The sequence below is a fragment of the Rattus norvegicus genome, chromosome 12, assembly GCF_021556685.1.
Source record: "Rattus norvegicus strain SHRSP/BbbUtx chromosome 12, alternate assembly SHRSP_T2T, whole genome shotgun sequence".
Taxonomy (NCBI): Eukaryota; Metazoa; Chordata; class Mammalia; order Rodentia; family Muridae; genus Rattus; species Rattus norvegicus.
In genome coordinates this window covers 25292119-25305084 of record NC_141545.1, presented here as the reverse complement: position 1 = coordinate 25305084, position 12966 = coordinate 25292119, and the positions used below count along the sequence as shown (strand labels likewise).

General features: G+C 37.4%; 1 pseudogene; it reads right to left on the bottom strand.

Moving 5' to 3' along the window:
* Positions 592-8638, bottom strand: LOC148002260 (vomeronasal type-2 receptor 116-like; annotated as a pseudogene).

Sequence of the window (12966 nt, the reverse complement as noted above, 5' to 3'; positions counted from 1 at the left end):
ACAAATGAAATGAATTTAAGAAATAATCTATAGTTGATTAGTTGATACAGTTTCATGAGGTATTTTAAGAATATTTCACTTGGTGGTACTGTACGATTTTTAGGACCTTAAATATGATGCCACTCCTTTCCAAGAACAAGGTGGGAAAAGATTCAGATTTTACTGTTGAGAACCTTAGTAGGGTATGAGACTGACAGCACCTTTAACAGAAACATTGTTTTATCTTGGTTTTTATTTCTATATGATTGGGGTGTTGACTGTCAATTTCACCCAGGTATAGATTTTTTCTTCCAGTCAGTTAAATAGTCTAGAAAACTTGTCTTCTAAAAAGATTCCCATGGTATTTGTTTAGTGTATGTGTGGGCCAATTTTAAAAAGTTACATCAGGGGGCTGGAGAGATGACTCAGCACTTAAGAGCATGGCTCCTCTTCCAGAGGTCTAGAGTTCAATTCCCAGCAACCACATGGTGGCTCACAACCATCTGTAAATGAGATCTGATCCCTCTTCTGACATGTCTGATGACAGCTACAGTGTACTCATACACATAAAATTAACAAATGAATCTTAAAAAAGGTAACATTGGTGACAGTCTACAGAATGAAAAGAAAAACCATTACCTTCAAGGGAGGAAAATCCATGCTTCCTCCATTTTTCATTCCTCGTATGTCTACTTCTTGAATAAGCATCTTGTGTATGGTGTGGGCCACAGCATATACAGCATTGTATGCATGGTAACTACTAGTACTTATAGCTATGTCAAAGTGGTACCAAGGTAACAATCCCAAGTTACCTCTAGATGAACAATTTTTTAATGATTTACAGGTAGCATAAAATATTGCACAATCAAAGTAAATCTCCCACAGTCTGGCAAGAAAAATGTCATCTGGGTATTTGGAAGGTCTCACTGTCTTTACAAACTCTTTAAAAGTAGAAATATTACCCTGGCGTTGTGAAAAGATGAGAGTCCCATGGAATGAGTCAAGAATTAAATGTCTCATAGAAGTGATGACTTCCCACTGTGAAGTGGTCACCCAGATTCTCCATGGAAGTATATATTCCCATCTTCTAAACCGCACACCTAAGGAAGAGTCAGTGTTAGCATAAATGATAACAACTTTGGCTGGGTTTCTCATAATCCGAATAGGATATTCATAAGCCTTATGTGAGTCCATCATGTGAGTATCTGGGATAAATTCCATGAAGGCTACACAGACTGTGTTTCTTTCCATTTGTGGAATCAAGTCTGTGACAAAGTTAACACCATTCTCATCCTCTGAGATGACCAGCCCCACCCAATTCCATCTGAAATGAACAAACAATGAGACCATGCCTAAGGCCAAAGAAGATTCTTTGGCAGCCATCTGATACAAAAAAGGAAACTTCTCAGAGTTATTCATACTTGGTTCAAATGGTCCAATGCTCAGCTGTAAAAATGAAAGCATGGATAGCCATTAATGAGGAGATTCAGGAAATAATCGCATATGAAACAGTGACTTAAAGTTTAGAAATCCAAATTTTTATTTAAAGTCAACTCTAGTACTCGGATATGAAACTGGAAAATGAGTTGAAACACTCCCTTTTGTTGTAGACAATGTGTATATCTTATGGCCAGTATGTACATTTCAAGCAGAAGGAATGCGAATATTATAATATCTCAAAGTATGTAGCTGTGAAGCTATGTATTTTAAAGGAATGTTTGGACAGTTGATTCATTGACACTGTGTATGTGTGTGTGTGTGTGTGTGTGTGTGTGTTTGTGTGTGTGTGTGTTTGTGTGTGTTTGTGTGCATAAAAGTGTTTGTGCCCAGCTTTCTACAGTGCATACAGCATTTGTATGCATGTGAAGGCTAAAAGAGGGCAGTAGGTGTTCTCTACTTTTCTTCACATATTCTTCTGAGGTAGAGTCTCTCTTCATCCCTGGGCTTTATGTCTTTTGCCGTGTGGAGAAGATAAGATGGACACAAGGATTTTCTTGTATCTGGTTTGCTGTCGTGAAGGTAAGTGTGAAGCTGACCTCCGAACTTTTACCCTCCTGATTGCACTGAAACCATTCTTGACTTTTGTGCTGTATTCCAGCCCAATAGTATTATTTTGAATCATGCAAAAATGAATCATTCCCTAATGATTTTTCATAGTACACAAATTATGGAATCAAACGAGAATATTTTGCTTTTTTTCACATGCATCTAATCTCACCTGTGGATATTATAAATACCCAAAAATAGGAAGAAATTAGGGAAGAAATTTCCCATGTTTTTCCTGTGATTGCAGCCACTGATTTTTCCTTGGTTTTGCATGTATAGTTCGGGATGAATATGTCTTGCCTTGTGAGCCATTTGAGGAAACTTAATACTGTCTCACTTTCAATAGACCCAGCATTGTGAATATTATATCCAAGTGTCACGTTAGGTAAAATAATGGGGTTTCTGTTTATCTCCTCTATGGCAAAAATCAAGGCCATCACATATTGGTAGTTGTATGGCGTGATCCTGTGTAGAAGACATAGGGATCATTAGAGCGTAATCTCACATCACTATTGGGGTGTTCAACTGAGCATATTCACTATTATGCATTGAATGAACACACCCCCTCAGAGCTTCAATGTTTGAACTGCATCTTCTTTCCCAAGATTGCTCATGTGTCATCAGCACCGGCTGTTGTCATGTTTAGCAGCTCCTATGGGGACTAATGCCTTTGTAAATATTTGAGCATAGATGAAGAAGCCTATATTTCATTCAGGAACAACCAGCAACTACATGTTTATCTTTAACATGGGATGTCTACTTGTTATAAAACTGAAAAATATATTTTACGTGGTTTGAGGGATTGGGAGTGTATAGGTTGTGAAAGGCCAGACCTAAGCAACACATGCTAAGAGTTCCTGATGAAAGCTGAAATGAAAAAAAATTCTATGCCCTTGTCCAAGGTTACACTTGTCAAGGCCTGTAGAGGTTTGGAGACAGTATTATGAATTAGTGAAATTTGAGGTGTTTGGTGATATTTTCTACCCCTTATACTTCTTGTCTACATCAAAGTTTCTGTATTCAGATCATATATTTGTATAACCTTTAAGATCTAAATGTTTACTTTTGTGCTTTGTTTTTTAGTGAGTTGGTCATTTGGTTCATAATTATGAAATTTTGTATATTCCAAACTCTACATATTCTTTCATCTATACGCATTTCTCTGCTATCTACAATGTATTCTAATTTATCTTTTTCTCTATCTATGTATACCTACATGCATAAATATAAAACATTTAATCTACACAGTTGTACAATGTTAGTTGTATGCACTATTCAGAACAGGACAAGAAACAGACATGCTATCATCTACAGGTAAAAAACCATGACACCTTTGGAAGATAAAATATTGGAAGGTGAGAGAGAAATTCTGAGTCCAGGAGGCATAGTCTACCCCAGGAAGTGAAATATTGGTTGGGCTTCCAATATCAAATGGTTGGATCTGAAAATGTTAATATGTAAGAGCCTATACGGTTTTAAATCTTTTTCTATCTCAACAGTCCTGATACAGTTCTGTGACTCCATGAGAAAATGTTCTGTTTGCTAATTCATTATCTTGTGCATTGTTCATATTTTGTATATGAAGCTAAGCACTCCAGATCATTAGTATTTAAAATTTACTTTTAATACATGGTTAAATTTTATGTATACTAAAAATTTCTTTACAACATATTTATGATTTGTTATTAGTACCTGTTTAATTACATCATTAATATTTTGTATGAGCAAACATTCAAAGTTATATAAAAATTTCTCACCAAAAATGAGGAGCCATGAAAAGATAATATTGAATTCCTGGTTTATTATATATCACCTGATATATAATTGGATGCAGGAATAAAAGGAAACAGTGTCTTTCATGATAAGGTAATTTTTTAAGCATAAGTAACATAATAACTGTGATTCTCTGTGCTATGTATTATCCACTGATTCGGAATGGAATGATGTCCTCATTGTATTTGAAGGATGAATTCCTCTCTGGACTAAATTCCACAATTAGGAAAGAAAGAGCTGGTTTATCATTTTCTCAACAGACTAACTGCAGTGCCTTGTGAATCCATTTCCAATTTGATGATGCCAGGTTCAATAATTTCATAGCTTTCTTTCTCAGTACATATATGAACCCACAAGTATTTGAAATGTTTGATAATCAAGTTACAAATCACTGGTTGTTTGAACACTGTTGGACCTTTATACTGATTTATGTCCTGGTTTTTACTTGAATTTATTCACTTGTTTATTTCTTGCAGAATTTTCTTTATTAAATTTATAAAATAATTTAAAATAATAAAATACAATCTTTCTAAGTATTTATGAACACTTACTTTTAACAATTGAGAGATATATGGCATATGGGTTAATTGAATCCTTTGAAATTGAAGTTCATCAAGTGTACTGTGTGTATATATCAGGATTAAACAAATTTCTCTGGACAATTAATTACCACTGCCAATAAAGTGCATGAGAAAAGAAATTATTCTTTTCTTTTAATGATTAACTTTTTAAATTTCTTTAATTTGACAAATAGGTAGGTACCAGTGATGTTACAACACAGGTTCTACTGATATAGAAATTCTGAGTGCAGGATTCCCAATGATCCTGGCCTTTCCCAACATGTCTGTGCCTATAGCACACTTCACAGTTTTGGAGGTCCACATATTGGAGCAGTGAAATAAATATGAATATTGTAAACCTGTAGCAATAGAATGCATACTCTTTTCCTCTATCATATCTTACAGGGAAAGCAAACATTTGAAATGCTAGAAAATAAAAATTCATATTGTAGTCGGACAAATGGTGTGGCAGCAAACCACATGAAACTCAAGAAGAAGGATGACCAAAGTGTGGATGCTTCAGTCATTCTTAAAAGGGGAAACAAAATATTCACAGGAAAGAATATGGAGACATAGTTTGAAGCAGAGACTGGAGGAATGGCCGTTCAAAGTCTGCTCCACCTGAGGATCCAGCCCATATATATACACCCAACAAAACTAAACAATATTGATGAAGCCAAAAGTGCATGGTGACAGGAGCCTGAAGTAGCTGTCTCATGAGAGGCACAGCCAGAACGTGACAAATACAGAGGCCAATGCTAGCAACCAACAATTGTGCTGATAACTGGGTCCCCCCTTGGAGAAGCTAAAAAAGTATTGAAGGAACTGAAGGGGCTTGCAACCCCATAAGAACAACAATACCAACCAACCAGAGCTCCTAAGGAGTAATCTTCTACTCCAAGACTAAAATGGACATACCCATAGCTCCAACTGCATATGTAGCAGAGGATGGCCTTCTTGGGCACCAATGGGAGGAGAAGCCCTTGGTCATGCCAAGAGTTGATCACCCAGTGTAGGGGAATGCCATAGAGGTGGGAAGGGGGACTGGTTTTGGAGGGAGAACACCCTCATAGTAGCAGGGGAGGTGGATGGGATAGGGGGATTATGGATGGGAATCCTGGAAAGGGAAAAACATTTGAAATGTAAATAAACAATATCCCCCCCCAAAAAGGAAGAAGGGAAGGAAGGATGAAAGAAAGAAAGAAGGAAAAAAAAGAAAGGTATGGTGTGTCAATTCAGAGAACAGGTTCCTTTTTCAGATGACCTGGATCAAAATTGCTGTATAGTAATCCCAACGTCATAAATACAAAAAATTTCCTGAACTCTACATACAGCCTGATATTACACCACCCACAGATAGGCAAACACACACACACACACACACACACACACACACACACACTGTCACACTTTTTTACATTCTTAAGCATACACTGGTTAACAACTAACACTCATGAAATTCTCATATTCAGATTCACATCCACCCCATACACCTTCACATACAATAACATGCCACAAACACAGGCAATCACACTATACATTCACACATATACACACATTCTCCTAAATACATTCCCAAACACAATTATTTGCATACAAACATTTATATATGCACTCAGACACCAATAAAGGTTTTTAAAGAAGCGACAATAAATTACTGAAAATGATGAAATACTTAAAAAAAGAATAATAATGTTTCTTTAAAAAACATTAAAATTCAATTCCTAAGAAAAGAATGAAGAAATTTATTTTATGAAACCAGCATTTAAAGATAGTATGTACAAAAAACAGACACATTTAATGTTTTGTCAAGATAATTGATATTTTCTCCCTTGATATTACTGGTAAATTTATTTTACAATAAAAAACAATTATCTAATGCAAATGAAATGGAAAATTAGAAAAATATTGCAATGGATTTTTCACAGAGTTCTTAAGGGAAAAAACTCATATTTCAAACAGAACTGAAGGAATTTTACAATAGCTGACTTATGAAGATTAAGAAAATTTATTCAGGTTAGTCAAACTGTAATGAGCACATTCAGGGAAGCATTTGAGAAGATGAAAAAGGTGGGAATAATATAAGGAATGAAAGGGGATGAACCTGGCTGAACAAGGGTGTGGCAGTGTGATGAGAGGGGAACGATATTGGAAGATGCAGTGGTGGGGCTGGTAGATGAGAGTATACAGGGGATGAATGTGATCATAGTGGATTGTAAAAATTGTAGTGTTCCACAAATTAAATATAAAGAAGTATTATATATGTTTTGAGGAGCTAAAATATACTTGTGAGAAATATGATAAAGACATTTTGGACTGGAAAATGGCTCCGTTTGTATAGTGCTAGCCTCAGAACAAAACACAAACCTCCTGTCTGCCTAAACATTACCTAAGGTATGATGAAACTGATAGACATGCTAATGTGATAGGGGAAAGTTCATGAGCTCTGAACACAAGACTAATAACTACAGTCAAATAAAGAATGTTGAGAGTGAGAGAAATATTCTCAGGAGACAGCATACCAATTGATTATGTAATAAATACCACAAGGTCACCATTGGAAATATAAATATAATCACATAAAGAATTAATGGGTTGAAATTATATACTTACAAATATATAGAATATATTTCAATGTATATGTAGTATGGGTAAATGGGAAAGTATAGATATGTATTAAAATTAATACAGGGTTCAATCAGCTTGACACAGCTCAATAGGTAAATGGTTGTAGCGAAAGTTAAAGGATAGGAATTTTAATTTTGTGGTCATTTAAACATGCTTTTGTATCCTAGCATTTCTACAGGCAGATGGAATGGGGATGCAGGCATATTTCATTTCTCAACTATCTAGGAAACACTGAATAGACAAATAAACAATGTTTCAGAGATTGTGGCAATCAGGGAATCATATGTTTATCCTTATGTGAGATGTGTCATACATGTGTCCTCACTAACACACACAGATACACAGACTCTTTAACTCTTTCTCTTTTTCTTACTCTCTCCATGTCTCTGTCTGTCTCTCATACACACACACAACACCCACAACACACACAAAGAAAGAGAAAGAGAGGGAGGGAAGGAGAGAGAGAGAGAGAGAGAGAGAGAGAGAGAGAGAGAGAGAGAGAATATTTAAACAAGCTCACATAAGGCTAAAATGAATGATTAATCACTTTCTTAGTCAGAGAAGCAGAACAGCACAATGACAATAGCAAGCATATACCACTGGTAGAAACACACATGAGAGAAAGTAAAGAGAATGCAAATACAGCAGCAAAAATTTAGGAGTTGTGGGGGAATATCAGAGATCCTAAGCATGTAAGTTGTATTTTGTTTTAGATATCTAGAATGGCAACACGTGACACTTCTGTGTCTGACAGGAGGAACAATTACTGCTCTCTGTGGCACCTTCTCTATTCACAGCACCAGAAGTCACCTGTTCAAATTCAGTGCAAGTCCGTTTCACTCTTTAGTAAACAGTTCTCTGATTGCTGTGGTGACATTCCTTAGAGTCAAATGAATGTTCCTGTACAGGTATACTTCAGACAGTAGAGAAAATTTAAAGATCACTGCTGTCTGCTCATAGTGCCTAGACTATCTGTCCTGTAATACCAAAGTGTGGGAAGACAGCTGTAAGGAAATAATTGTCTTCAAAGAGTTTGAAATAACCAAATAGAATAGGTAGTCTCCTGAGAAATATGGCACAGTCAGCAAGTCCCACCCAACTGTACCAACATTAGGAAGTGCACCAAAGGAATATTCAGTGGAAAGTCTTTGTAGAATTGACATTGTTCTGTCACCCTAAGCACTGAACTGTACCTATCGCACAAGACAGGATTCTAAGTTGCATCACTTGTCCTCCTGTGTGACAGAAGTGTTGAACTTGGCTCGAGATTGATTTTCTTCTCAGACTACATCCATAAAAATAGAAGATAATGGATGGAAAGAAAAAGTTATTGTAGTGGAAGAAGTGCTGTTGGGAATAAAAAATGAGATGGGTTAAGGCAGCACACTGGAGAATGTGGTTAGGTAGATCAGGCAGGAGACACTTACTGTGAACTGACATCTATGCTCTCTGCTCCTTCAGTGTGTTGGGAGGTTTGATAGGTACGAAGTGGTAAGAACGCACTGGTCACGAAGTGGTAAGAACGCACTGGTCACCAAATCCCCATCCTGGTATACATTGTCTGTGGAAGAAACAAAACATTTGTGGGTGAGCAATTTGCACAGGAGCATAGGAAACATGAGGGTAAAAGAGAAAAAAATTAAAGTGGGCATTGTCAGGGTTTCTTTGAGCAGAAACGTAATCTGTTGTGAAGCCAGGTGCTCACTTTCAGCAGCTGAATGTGTGGGTCCTTCTGTGGGTTTATAAGAGTTAAAGACATAGGAGTCCTTTGAACTACGTAGTCATTGCAAGACAGTTTTTTCCAGTTCCCTGGAGGAAATTTCAACAATTTGTACCTTCAGGCTTCACAGAGGAGGTCTTCTGTAAAAATGACAAACAGAACTGGAGCCTGAACCTTGCTGATCCGGCCCCACAGCACCCTGCTCCCAAACACCATGGGAGAGAGAGGTCATCGCAGAGACAGGTGGGCACTCCTGAGACTGCAGGGCAGGAGAGACCACAAGTACTGCCCACCCTTGTCCACATCCCTGGCCCAAGAGGAAATTGTATAGGGCCTCTGGGAACAGGAAGATAGGGGCACTCAAGCTGCAGGTACCCTGTGGCTCAGACTGCACCCAGATCTGAAGGGACCCGGTCAAAGAATTCCCTGCACCCAAATCTTGTGGGAGTGAGAGCTAGACCTTCAGAGGGGCAGACATGCCTGGGAAGCGAGAAGAGACTACTCTCTGACCATATTTCTGACTCTAGAGGAAAATGCCTAGTGCCATCATGGCCCCCTGTGCACAGGGACCAGAGAGAAGGCAGGGCAGGCCCTTCTGGTTGCTGCCCTCATGGAGAGCTGAAAGCCAGCCCCAAGGAGGGACTTCAGGCCTGAGACCAGAGGTAAGACCAACTTTTCTGCTCCAATTAACCGACCTGGTGGACTCAGGACAGATGCCCACAGGAGCAGCTGAAGACCAGTAGACAGGAAAGACTACATGCTTAAAAACAGAACACTCTCTTCCCATAACTGGCTGAAAGAAAACAGGAAAACAGGTCTACAGCACTCCTGAAACATAGGCCTATGGGATGGTCTAGTCACTGTCAAAAATAGCAGAAAAAGACAACACCAGAGACAAACTGATGGCGAGAGGGAAGCACAGGAACCCAAGCAACAGAAACCAAAATTACGTGGCATCATTGGATCCCAATTCTTCCCCCAAGGCAAATACTGAATATCTAAACACACCAGAAGAATAAGATCTATATTTTAAATCACATTTGCTCATGATGATGGAGGACTTCAAGAGAGACATAAAGAACTCCCTTAGAGAAATACAGGAAAACACAAATAAATAAGTAGACGACTATAGAGAGGAACAAAAAAAATCCCTGGAAAAATTACAGAAAAACACAATCAAACAGGTGGAGGAATTGAAAATGGAAATAGAAGCAATAAAGAAAGCACAAAGGGAGGCAACCCTAGATATAGAAAACCAAAGGAAGAGACAAGGAACCATAGATACAAGCATCACCAATAGAATACAAGAGATAGAAGAGAGAATCTCAGGAGCAGAAGATTCCACAGAAATTATTGACACAACTATCAAAGATAATGTAAAACGGACAAAGCTACTGGCCCAAAACATACAGGAAATACAGGACACAGTGAGAAGACCAAACCGAAGGATAATAGGTATAGAAGAGAGTGAAGACTCCCAACACAAGGAACAGTAAATATCTTCAACAAAATCATAGAAGAAAACTTCCCTGACCTACAGAAAGAGATGCCCATAAACATTACAAGAAGCCTACAGAACTTCAAAAAGATAAAACCAGAGATTTAAAAAGAAAGTCCTCCCATCACATAATAGCCAAAACACCAAATGCACAAAACAAAGAGAGAGTATTAAAAGCAGTAAGGGAAAAAGGTCAAGTAACATACAAAGCAGACCTATCAGAATCACACCAAACTTCTCACCAGAGACTATGAAAGTCAGAAGATCCTGGACAGATGTCATAAGATGTCATAAGAGAAGACAAATGCCAGCCCAGCTTATTGTATCCAGAAAAACTCTCAATTAACATAGATGGAGAAACCAAGATATTCTGTGACAGAACCAAATTTACACAATATCTCTCTACAAATCCAGGCCTAAAAAGGATAATAAATGGTAAAGCCCAACACAAGGAGGCAAGCTATACCATAGTAAAAGCAGGAAAATAATGGTTTTGCAACAAAACAAAGAGAATACAAGTACAGAAATGTAATGCCAAATCTAAATACAAATATATCAGGAAGCAACTATCACTATTCCTTAATATCTCTCAACATCAATGGACTCAATTCTCCAATAAAAAGACACAGATTGACAAACTGAATATGCAATGAGGACCCAGCATTTTGCTGCCTACAGGAAACACACCTCAGAGACAAAGACAGATACTACATCAGAGTGAAAGGCTGGAAAACAACTTTCCAAGCAAATGATCTGAAGAAGCAAGTGGGAGTAGCCATTCTAATATCGAATAAAATCAACGTTCAACCAAAAGTTATCAAAAATGATAAGGAAGGACACTTCATATTCATCAAAGGAAAAATCCACCAAGATGAACTCTCAATCCTACATAACTATGCTCCAAATATAAGGGCACCTACATACATGAAAGAAACCTTAGTAAAGCTCAAAGCACACATTACACCTCTCACAATAATAGGAGGAGATTTCAACACCCCACTCTCATCAATGGATAGATCATAGAAACCAAAATTAAACAGAGCCATAAACAGACTAACAGAAGTCATCAACCAAATGGACTTAACAGATATTTATAGAACATTCTATCCTAAAACAAAAGGATATACCTTCTTCTCACCACCTCATGGTATGCTCTCCAAAATTGACCATAGAATTGGTCATAAAACAGGCCTCAACAGATACAGAAAGATAGAAATAATCCGATGCATCCTATCCTACCAGCACCGGCTAAAGCTGGACTTCAATAACAATAAGGAAAGAATGCCTACATGTACATGGAAGTGGAACAATGCTCTACTCAATGATAATCTGGTCAGGGAAGAAATAAAGAAAGTAATTAAGGAATTCTTAGAATTTAATGAAAATGAAGGTACAACATACCCAAACTTACGGGAAACAATGAAAGCTGTGCTAAGAAGACAACTCATAATTCTGAGTGCCTGCAGAAAGAAACAGGAGAGAGCATATGTCAGCAGCTTGACAGCACACCTAAAAGCTCTAGAACAAAAAGAAGCAAATACACCCAGGAGGAGTAGAAGGCAGGAAATTATCAAGCTCAGAGCTGAAATCAATCATGTAGAAAGAAAAAGGACTATACAAAGAAAAAATAGAACCAAAAGTTGGTTTTTTTGAGAAAATCAACAAGATAGATAAACCCTTAGCCAGACTAAGCAGAGGACATAGAGATTGTGTCCAAATTAATAAAATCAGAAATGAAATGTGAGACATAACTACCAAATTAGAGGAAATTCAAAAAAATCAGATCCTTCCACAAAACCATATATTCAACAAAACTTGAAAATCTGCAGGAAATGGACAATTTCTTAGACGAATACCAGGTACCAAAGTTAAATCAGGAACAGATAAACCAGTTAAACAACCCCATAACTCCAAAAGGAATAGAAGCAGTCATTAAAGGTCTCCCAAACAAAAAGAACCCAGGTCAGATGGGTTCAGTGCAGAATTCTATCAGACCTTCATAGAAGACCAATAGTATTGAAATTATTCCATAGAATTGAAACAGATGGAGTGCTACTGAATTCTTTCTATGAAGCCACAATTACTCTTATACCGAAACCACACAAAGACCTAACAAAGAAAAGAGAACTTCAGACCAATTTCCCTTATGAATATCAATGCAAAAATACTCAATAAAATTCTGGCAAATCGAGTCCAAGAGCACATCAAAACAATCATTCACCATGATCAAGTAGGCTTCATCCCAGGCATGCAGGGATGGTTTAATATACGGAAAACAATCAATGTGATACATTATGTAAACAAACTGAAAGAACAAAACCACATGATCATTTTATTAGATGCTGAGAAAGCATTTGACAAAATTCAACACCCCTTCATGATAAAAGTCCTGGAAAGAATAGGAATTCAAGGCCCATACCTAAGCATAGTAAAAGCATATACAGCAAACGAGTAGCTAACATTAAACTAAATGGAGAGAAACTTGAAGCAATCCCACTAAAATCAGGGACTAGACAAGGCTGTCTACCCTTTCCCTACTTATTCAATATAGTTCTTGAAGTTCTAGCCAGAGCAATCAGAGAAGAGAAGGAGATCAAGGGGATACAGATTGGAAAAGAAGAAGTCAAAATATTACTATTTGCAGATGTTATGATAGTATATTTAAGTGATCCCAAAAGTTCCACCAGAGAACTAATAAACCAGATACATAATTCAGCAAAGTGGCTGGGTATAAAATTAACTCAAATAAATCTGTAGCCTTC